Source organism: Paramormyrops kingsleyae, chromosome 25 (assembly GCF_048594095.1).
Source record: "Paramormyrops kingsleyae isolate MSU_618 chromosome 25, PKINGS_0.4, whole genome shotgun sequence".
NCBI lineage: Eukaryota > Metazoa > Chordata > Actinopteri > Osteoglossiformes > Mormyridae > Paramormyrops > Paramormyrops kingsleyae.
Genome location: NC_132821.1, coordinates 8175759 through 8187020, shown reverse-complemented (window position 1 = coordinate 8187020; position 11262 = coordinate 8175759). Strand labels below are relative to the sequence as shown.

Here is an 11262-nt window from a genome sequence, read left to right as displayed (position 1 = left end):
ATTGGCAGAGGGTGGTTAGCACCATGCCCTTCCCCTGTTTTAAAGCACTTTAGAACAACACGCACCAACACCACATATGAGCGGGCGGAGGGAAGCATGGGGTCTTTTCACACCCCCGTTCTCTGTTTGCCATCTGGAGCCGGGGGCTGGGGGGGGCTGGCCGTCCGGTCGGGGTCTGGGCTGGTGGGCTTCTCGGCTGCGGTGGAGTCCGGGGTGGTCTTCTTGTCCCCATGCCAGAGGAAAAAAGGGATCCATCTCCGAGGTCTGGCAACAGATTCCCCCTCTGGGGGTGGTGGTGCCTGGATCTCGGAGTATAGAGTATATATGGGGAGTGTGAGTGTGTGTACGGCGTTCATTTCTGTGTGTCTTTATGTTGGGCGAATGGGTGAATATTTGATTATGTGTACATGAGGGTGGGAACGTATGCTTGTGTATGTGTGCGCCTGTTTGTCTTTACGCAGGTGTCAGGTTGGGTCTTAGACTCCACCTGAAATAACATCTCAGGCTCTATTGCCCCCCACCACACTCCCTGCTGGTGGATGGGGCCCCCGGCTGCCGATGCGTTGGTGGTTCTCGATGTCCGGGGCTGGATGCTCTGGTGTGTGCTGACTCACTCTCGGCGGTTACCTGTCGGGGCCTGGTCCTTCCGGCTCTGTCGGGTCCCGGCTGGGGGGTGGGGGGGCCCTTGGTCCTCTGGGCCCGGGGTCCGGTCTGCCCTGGTGTGGCCGGCCGCCGACGGAGCCTGCGTGCTCGCCGCCACGGCCCCCTGGGGCTCCTGCGATGTGGCTGCCGGATGGCCCCCCTCCGGAGCACTCCTCTGCCTTTTTCTGGGTGGGGGCAGTCGTCCCTGCGGTGGTCCTCCTGGGGTTCCCGTGCCCTGAGGGGCCTCTGGATGTCTGGGGCCAGGGTCTCCTCCGTGTCGGCTTCATGTCCTGGGTGGGCGGGGCTGTGGCTCCCCACACACACTACTAGACAGTTACATGGAGAAACCTTAGGAACACCAGCGCGCTGACACACACAGGTGTGCACACAGGTGCTCACAGACACGTGCTCACGGACACACACTGTCTTGACCGGCTGTTGCTTCTGGGCATGTGTTGTAATGCGGGTTGTGTGTACTGTTCAATAACATTTAACGTTTGAAGGTTGTTGTGGTTAGTACAGGTGTTGTATGTTGTCTTTCGCTTTTCAGCAGACATGGAATCAGATTATCTGTTTTGTTTTTTTTTTCTTTTCTCTCCTTTTTTCTTTCCTTTTTTCTTTTCCTCTCTCTCCCTCTCTCTTCCCCCCTTCTTCTCCTTTGTTCCCCCCCCTCCCTCTCCTTCTTTTGAGGAACCAAATAAAAATATAAAATAAATAAATAATAATAAAAAAAAAAATTTAAAAAAATACAAATAAAGTAGTCCTCCGCAGAGGGGGGGTGGAGGAGGGAAAAAAAAAAAAAAAAAAAAAATTTAATAACAAAACACCTGTATTTCAAAATTGATCAATTTTTAAAATAAATCTAGCAAATAATGTCATGAACATCTCCAGAAAATTTGGTCTTTGGTTTTTACGTTGTTGCTGAGACATCATTACTTAATTATGTGAAATGTCTATCAAAACCACAGTTCCTTACAATGCTGTTAGCAGTAGCAGAATAGCAGTTAGTGATCAAGGCATGGTACAGGGTTATTATTTTTCATGACAACTTCAACTATTGCCAGAACTAGCTGTGGAAATATAATTTAAATTAAAACATTTCAAATTACTATCAAAATTGAATAAAAAGACAATATTGCCAAAGTAACTGGGGAAAAAAGAGAATTAATGACACAGTCAGAATAGTTTATTTTCCTCTTAAGTTTACACCTTTGACTAGACACTGGCCTACTAAAAAGGGCCTTCATTTGTCAAAAAGCCTGAACAAAACAAAAATAAATAAACTAGATTGGCTTTTATGCTACTAGGGCGAGGAAAGCATTTCAACAAATGGTGTAATAATGCATAAGATACATCAGTTTCCAGTGTGTTTTTTCGCTGTTGTTCTGCATATCAGGGAATCTGTGCACTAACTGGTGTGTTTTTATAAGTCAAGTTCCCCTGTTGAAACGCAGGCGGCCCGATTCAAGACCAGCGCATAAGTCTCCCAAGCTTGCGTTTCCTGTATCCAATAAGATGGCAGAATTTTTCTCAATGTGCAATACTGACTGCCAAGTGTGATATCTGTGATGTATGTGATGTAGTTTTGTTGTAGAGTGACATAAGGATTCACTTTAATTAAATGTGCTGTCCCCTGTCTTTTTAACCCCAAAGGACGAACCAGCACCAGTGGTGGAGGCCATCGGAGGAAATGCCGCACTGGGCCGCCGGCACCCAGCTCCATCACCGTGTCTGCCGCCACTTCGTCTACTCCCTCCCCGGTGGCAACCAGCAGGGGTCAGCAGGGCTCAGGACGCCGTAGAAATACGGCGGGAGGCCGGTCAGGACGTAGAAATTGGCGTAAAAAACAAAAGGGGCCATTTACAAAAAATTTACAGAATCTAGTACGCTTCAGTAACTGCAAATTAGGAAACCCGTTTGACTCAACCCAAGTGGGTGAGAAGATCCCGTGTGAGGATCTCACCCAGAGTGACGACGAGGTTGCAACCATCCTGTGTCGCACTCCATCTATGTCAGAGCCTGAGCTTGAGCCCTGCTCACCGGCCTTCTCCTCCACTTCATTCTTAGTTCCGTCACCCATCCCATCCTCTTTTGTCTCCTCTCCATCTCCATCTTTTTTTACAGACTCTCCTCCTCCGTCACCACACGTAGTCTCACATGTAAGCCCAGCCCCACATCCATCTTCAACTCCGGCCATGGTTCATCCCACCCCTCCGTATCAGGTTCCAGCGCACCCCTCATCTCAGCTGGTTACGGGTCCGACACCCCCATTTATGTCCCCTTCTGTTGTTTTTGAAAAAATGGAAAGATTCAATAAGTTGCATAACTATTATCTTAGCAACTACCCTAAAATGACCTATGAGGCCAAGTGCTTAACTTACCATTGGTGTATTCAGTTTTGGAGTGAGTTTTTAAATGCAATTTCCATCTGCAAGCAGGGGAGGGACCAAAACCTAGAGGCTCACTACACGTATGTTGACAATTGGGTTGATGAAGCTGAGGTGATATTTCCTAATGATGCGCTGGACCAGCTGAGTGCCATCCCCGGGGTCCTGGAGTTGGCTGTGGAGATGGGCTATCTGTGTGATGTAAATAGTTTTTTATAGAACCTGTAAATAATTAGGTGAGAGATCTCACAAGTACTTAGGATAAGATAAGATTAAGATAGTTTAACCTTAACTTATCCTAAGTTTGTATGACATAAGATTAGAATAAGATCAGACTAATATACGTTAAGATAAGATTTCGTATAACATAAGGTAACATAGAATAAGATAAGACTAATATAGTGTAAGTTAAGATAAGGTTAAGATAAGATTTTGTATAACATATGGTAACATAGAATAAGATAAGACTAATATAGTGTAAGTTAAGATAAGGTTAAGATAAGATTGTATAACGTAAGATAACATAGAATTAGATAAGACTAAGATAGGGTAAGATAAGGTTAAGATAAGATTGTATAACGTAAGGTAACATAGAATAATATAAGACTAAGATATAAATAAATGTGGATTATTTTGCATTTGGTTTGTGTCTGTGTGGTTATTTAAAACATTGTGAAGTTTGAAACAAAATTTGATTAGCTTAAATAATGATTGGTTAAACTCATGCACATGTAGAGAATTGTAGTGGACTTGCCATTGAATTAAAGGTTTCTTCAGTTCTCAAGTGCAATGCAAAAAACATAGAGGGGCAATTCATTAAATGATGCAAGCACAGGGACATGATTTTGGTGTTAAACCCAAATTGCATGACCATTCTGCCGCAAATACAGGCCTTTAAGGTTAAAGGTGCCATCCAACTCTACTTTGAAAACTTGTGAAACTGATAAAGTACATGTTTCTTTGTTTTCTGCACATGCGTCCACCAAACGGAAGGGGCCTGAGAGTGGCATTAAGAGTCTGCAGCTGTATATTATTATTATTATATATATAAAATTGTATTATAATATTATATAAGCTAATTTCCTAGATCCTTAAATTTGCAAGCATAGTGGTGACATAGTTTCATGGACAAAGAGCAAGTCCTAAATGACCAACAGCAAGCAGTTATGAAAGAGGAAAAAGAGAGAAAGAGTCCGACGGAGTCACCACTAGATCCAGTACCAGGGGGGTCAGCCACGTTTCCGTGAAACGTGATATATTGCAGTTTCTTGCATCACGCTGGAACCCCAACCTCGCTCTTAGGTCACCTAGTTCAGACTGGACATTTGCGAGTGGGACTCTGGGCAGGGGCGGGCGATGTGCTCGTTTCCTCAGTCTGTTTCGGACGCCGGCGTGTGTCCCACAGTGCTTCTTTGTTCGGCGCCGCGGGCTCATGCGGCCGTGTCCTTTGTTTGGTTTGTTTTACACAAACGTAAAAGCATGGACTATACCCCTAAAGGGAGGCCTTATTGAAATAATATGGATCATTTAAGGCCTGCATTCAAATATTTCATTAAAATGACTAAATTAAAATGATTAAGTTTACCCATCTTTATCACTCTGCCTTAAACAAAGGAGACGCCTGAATCTCCTCGGTATACAGAGTACACTTTAGATGGGCAATTTATAATTGTTCAGACAGATAATAGTCTACCATGTGAGCGATGCTCAGGTTACTGATCAACACAAGTTTGTCAGAAACAGACTGACAAGATTTTTTAACGTTATGACAAAAAACTATACACACAAATATGAAAAACGATCATGTCCATTCATTATCCCGTGTGCCATTTTACTACAAGCCATGGACACATACAGTGGGTACGGAAAGTATTCAGACCCCCTTCAATTTTTCACTCTTTGTTATATTGCAGCCATTTGCTAAAATCATTTAAAATATTTTTTTTTCCTCATTAATGTACACACAGCACCCCATATTGACAGACAAAAAAAAGAATTTTTTGAAATTGTTGCAGATTTATTAAAAAAGAAAAACTGAAATATCACATGGTCCTAAGTATTCAGACCCTTTGCTCAGTATTTAGTAGAAGCACCCTTTTGAGCTAATACAGCCATGAGTCTTCTTGGGAAAGATGCAACAAGTTTTTCAAACCTGGATTTGGGGATCCTCTGCCATTCCTCCTTGCAGATCCTCTCCAGTTCTGTCAGGTTGCATGGTAAACGTTGGTGGACAGCCATTTTTAGGTCTTTCCAGAGATGCTCAATTGGGTTTAAGTCAGGGCTCTGGCTAGGCCATTCAAGAACAGTCAGAGTTGTTGTGAAGCCACTCCTTCGTTATTTTAGCTGTATAGTCACATGACAAAAGATAACTTCGTGACTTAGCAAACTGCATGCTCTTCATCTCCTCTGTATGGACCATAGAGCTGTGTATCGGAGAGTCTGGCAACACGTCACGTTTCAAGATACAGGGATTGCAATTCAATATGTTGCTATATTTTGCAATTTTTAAATCTGATGTTAGGAAAACTTGTCATAGTATAAAAAGCACACCACGTACAAATGGAAGAAATCTGAGTAAAAATGTTAACTTTTTTAAGGCAACCATAATAGGGGGCTGGATTTGCATTTATCACAGTCCCTGTAACAATCTAACGTCATATATATAGCACCACAACTATTTCAGAATCAGCCAACGGTGGTAACGTTACTAGTCTGCAGCGTACGTTGTGCAGGTTACCAAAAATGACTAGTTATCAATTACTGCATATAAAAGTAATTATAATGAGGGTGGGACTGGACCGTGTGTCCGTGAGGAGTTTCGACGTGTGGTGCACGGGTGCGGCGAAACGCGCTGCATCGATCAGCGCATGCTCCTCCAGCCTGACCTAACCTGTATATATAGCCTAATAAAGGAAAATAATAGTGGTCTAAATGTTGCATATTGATCGCTTTAACATCGGGGGAATATGGGCTCAAATGTTCGGTGGTGATGTTTCTGCAACACAGAGATGTTTGCCGATGGATTTTCAAGCACCGCGGAGACATAGTGCCAATGCATGTGTGCTCTCTGGGTAGTTATATTACTGTAGTGTTGCTGCTGTGAGCCAGACAATACGACTGTCTAATTGTACCTATCAGCGTACCTATAAAATCACCCATTCATTGCGCCACGGTAAGGTCGGATGGCGTTACATCATAAACAGGAAATTAGGGGAACATGCTGCCTTTATCCATTAATATTTTCACGCAAGACAAAGGTAACGAGTCCGTTGAAATTTCAGTACTTTGCGTTTTTTAATTTGAAATGGAAATTAGTTACATTACTCCTTACAGACAAAAGTAGTGGAATTACAGTAACGCGTTACTACCAACATTGCTAGGTAGTTTGGGATTCAATAGAATTATAAAGAACATACAATGAATAGAGGAAAAGGAGCATATAGCTTAAAGCAGGGCATGATGAAAGGGGGGGGGGTTGATTCTAGAAAATGCAGTTAACTGAAACGAGAACTGACTGGCACCGGCAGGGCAGGGGGACCTAATCGGAACAGATAGAGGAAGCGACAAAAAATGTCAGCGGCCTCTACTTATCATTTAGCCTTCCAGAAGGACAAGTACTAACCGACTAACTAGAGCAAATGTCAAACATGTGGTTGTCACGTAGACGGAAGGTACCGAGAGAGGGGGGAGATGCCCAAAGGGCTTTAAAAGGGAAACAGCTGATACATATGGCAGAGCCTCCTCTTGTACATGCCGAATGTATGTCAGATGGTCGCTCCCGGATTGCAATCTGTCAGAGAATAAACTGGTGACCTGCAACTTCTCCACGTGTCAGCTGTGAATCTCTTTACCCGGTGGAGACGGCGTACTCCAACACTCCCCAGCCACTCTGAAGCACTGTGCAGATCAACAGTCACCTGTCTTCACAGATATTTTCAACCAGTCACTGGATCTTTGTGTCTTAAATCATCCACAATAACACCTTTTCCAAAGAAACCCAGAGTCTCTTGCCTCGGTGACTACAGACTGGTGGCTCTCACATCGGTGGTAATGAAGGCTTTTGAGAGACTTGTGCTGTCATACCTTAAAACCATCACAGACCCATCTCTTGACCCCAGGCTACAGTCTGCCTACAGAACCAACAGACCTGTGGACAATGCAGTTAACACTGGACTCCATTTCTTGCTCCGACACTTGGAGTGCCCTGAGACATATGTTAGGATTCTGTTTGTGGACTTTAGCTTTGCATTTAATACTATTCTATCGGAGCTAATGCGGACTGAACTCTCACAACTGTCCGTGCCTGATCCAAAATAACATGTTATAACCACGATGGCCCAGTTTTACGCTACAATCATTGAGTCAGTGAACGAGACCAAGCCAGACTGCAACACATCATCCACTCAGCAGAGCGAATAATCGGCAGTAACCTGCCTACCCTCCAGACACTGTACATCACCAGAACCAGGAAACGGGCGTACAAAATCTTTGAGGACCCATCTCACCCTGCTCACCACATCTTTCAAGCCTTACCCTCCAGGAGAAGACTCATGGCAATCAGAACCAAGACCACAAGACACGCCAAGAGCTTCTCCCCTCAGGCAGTCTCTCTCATTAACCAAACCAGTCTCTGAATGGACGTTCAATTAATCGTCAGCTGCAGTGAAATATCCACCAGCATAACCAGTGAACAACTGATAAACTTCCTCTATGATTATATTCTGCACTCTTGCACATTATGCACACATACTGCGAACTCTTTATATATTTTGCACTCTTGCACATATAGTTGACTTGGCTGCTACTTAATAACGACACTATTCAAGAGCCCTTTAAATTATTATACCATTTATATAGTTTATATTCATACTACAATGATTACTATGTACACACATATATATAAATATCATAATACCATCATTACTGCCATTAATAAACTTAATTATCATATTATTATCATATTACCCAATTGCCAGTCTATTGTCTATTACCTTTCTGCATATGTCTTTGCTAAATGATGTATGTTCTTTGTAATGTCATGTAAAAGCACCACCAAGGCAAATTCCTTGTATGGAAACATATATGGATTCCGATTCTACATCCTTCATCAGGACTAGAAAACTTCCATCCAGTGTTGCATTTCACTTTGACGCTGTCGCTTTTGAAACACTTTTCTGTGATCTAGCTCTTGTTTTGGTCGCCGACTATCATCCAACAAAAGGTTCATTTCAGCTCTCCTAATCTGACATAAACCACACTCACAAACACTTTCGGGCTACTGTGCCACCGGGAAGGGATGGACTCCGGTCGGGATGGGTTTCCAGCATTTCCTATCCTGGCTGTTCTCTTTAGGGACAAACACAAGAATGGAGTCTAGTGATCACACCAGAACCTGACTTACCTGAACGGAGATGTACGGAGCAGACTCTCATATGCGCAGGGATGCTCTGGAATGCAAGGTCTTTACGCCCCACCGCTAGAAGCTACGCCATCCGACGCCATTTCGTCAACTATTCCACTTTTGCCCTTTGTCTTTTCCAATCCGGAAAGGAGAAGAAACGTGTACTGGTCCTGAAGACCGAAGAGAGACCCGAGTCGATATGGGGCCGCCGCTTAGCGGGTCGCCGTTAGCCGGGCCTCCGTGACGCCCCCGCTCGGAGTAGAATGCCCAGGGACGTCGCAGCCACCGGCGTCCTCCCTGTCCTCCTGTCCTCTCAAAAAACAGCAATCGTTTAAACAAACATGAGGGAAAATTCAAAAGGCAAAGATGACGTCATGCCTTACCTCAGCACAGCTGCCCACCGCACAAGCGACAGCGTGTCACCTTACTTTTAAAAAAAAAGAAAAAAGAAAAACGGCGGGAAATGGGGGCCGCGCACGGACAGGGCCCCTCCCTCACACCACATGCGGCTAATTAGTTGGCCATCCAGAGGCACTCAGTCTATTAGTCACCCATTCAGTCAGTCAGTTCTGCCTTTCAACAACAGGGGGCAGTAGAGGTGCACCGTTCCCGGAAGCACTGCAATACCGGGTCGATGCCTGGAGCAGACGGGGCAAGCCCCACTTCCGGCTCCCTGTTCCAAAAATCCGTTTAATATGTGGTGCCCTCCATGGGGGACGTATCAAAATAACCTTTTCATACCAAAACAAAATGTAAATCAGCTCAAATACATGAATAATAAATATTATGCTTGTACTACTAACATTTACACATAATCACAATCTATAAGGCTGAAACATTCCCACACTATGCAAATCATGCCAACACAGTACAATCAGACTTTCAAAGATAATATTAAACAAATAGAACTACCTGCAGAACTATTACCCATAAAACAGGAAAAGGGCAATAAGACCAGCAAATACAATTATACACCATTTAAACCTAATTACAATTATATGGTCAATAAAACAATTAAAATGTCACCTTATATGCATGCTATTAAAAAGTTAAGACCTTTAACCCTCTGGAGTCGACGGCATCGTCGGCAATGCCGTGTATCTTTCTCGTGTATTTCAGTTCATAACTCGCTGAAATCTTATTATAGAAACATGAAAAAAATGCTGACTAAATCCGTAATCTGTCTTCTTTTCAAAACGTCCATTGTCGGAAGTATTAAACTTTTAAAAATTAGGTTAAATCGGCAAAAAATTAAACCATGTCACCTTACTTTGTTTTACCTGCTTCGGGGGCATGTAGTACCGCTGTCACCCGAAGATCGCTATTCACATTCTAAATAGCCGCATTAGCGTGTATTCAGATCGCATTCGCATGGTAATTTGATTAACAGCGCAACGGTGAAACGCGATCCAGATACATCTCCATCAGCACCATAAAAGGGGGGTAGGGACGTGGCCAAGTGACAATGGCTCATTCATACACATGAAAGTTGCTAAATATTCAATGAAAGGAGCCAGAAATAGTGACATGAGTTAGGTTTTTCTTATTCATTTATCCAAATGAATATTGCAACTACACCATTTAGTCATCTTCATGTAGCCAAGACTTTGGTGATCAGATATCTGGGATCAAGACAGACTGCCAGCGTTGCTTACTATGTACTTTATAATGTTTCTGCAAGTGTTCCAAACTGCATTTTGCAATGTCTATACTTTGAATGTCAAATTACAAACTTCACATAAATCTGACATATTTACAAAGTACACTAAGATTAAGATGAGTTTGTTGCCAAACCAAATATATAAGAAATAATTTATTTGCCAGGAATTAAGTTTATGATATTGAATGAAATGTGTGAGCTTGCCCCAGTTAGTGAAAGTGTGTCCCCTACCCCTAGACTCCAGAGGGTTAAAAAAGAACACATCCGCAGACTTCCAAGCTCTGCACAAGGGTTGGGCTAAAACGGCATTTACACCTTCCCAAAACACATAAAATCAGTAAGCTTGGGAATAAAATAGGTTAATCGCACAATAAACAGCACAACAGATCAAATAAAATGCTAATAAATGTTAATAATGTTAATATTGATGAATAAGTGCTACAGTGATCAACCAAAACAGTGCTCAATAAAATCTTTACGTGCCATTAAATAAAATCCATACCAAATAAAACACACACATAGAAAAACAAAGCACACTTACCTAAAACCCAAAGTGTCCTCTGTGTGCTTCAGGAAAGTGCATCACGTCAACCCCGTAGGATGGAGTGTCACCACCTAGACGTACCGGGGCAGCTTTGCCTAGGATCAAGGCAGTTGGATGGATGTCAACTTACCTCTGGGGGTAGGTCGTTTAGGTAGATGGGTGCTTCCTTCTGGGGGCTGGGGGTTTGGGTGAATGTCAGCTTACTTCTGTGATCAGGGTGTTTGGGTGGGAGCGAGCTTACCTCTGGGGTCAGGGGTTTGAGTTGAAAGCAGCTTGCCTCTGGGGTTGGAACATTTGGGTGGATGTGAGCTTACATGAGGGGCCTGCATTTTTGGGTGGACAGCAGCTTGCCTCTGAGATCGTCTGCCGCCGCCCCCCAACTTTCATAGCCAGGACCCCCTCCCTTCCCTAAGGTAGAATAATTCAGACATCCCAACCTGCAAAAACTCAATTCAGGGAGGTGCCCCCAACCGCCCGACATGGAGTGAGATGTAACTTCAACAAACTTGATTTCACAGTTTAATTTCTTCATTAATTTCCTCTAGTCAGCGCACTAAATTACGAAGGTCAATATTATGTATTATTTTGACAATAATATAAGTAGATTATTTTACCATTTATGCAAATT

The 11262-nt window shown here is 43.3% G+C and overlaps 1 pseudogene; it reads right to left on the bottom strand.

Annotated features, from left to right (window-relative positions):
• Positions 1-9023: 9023 nt before the first annotated feature.
• On the bottom strand, positions 9024-9256 carry LOC140583226 (U2 spliceosomal RNA; annotated as a pseudogene).
• Positions 9257-11262: the final 2006 nt, after the last annotated feature.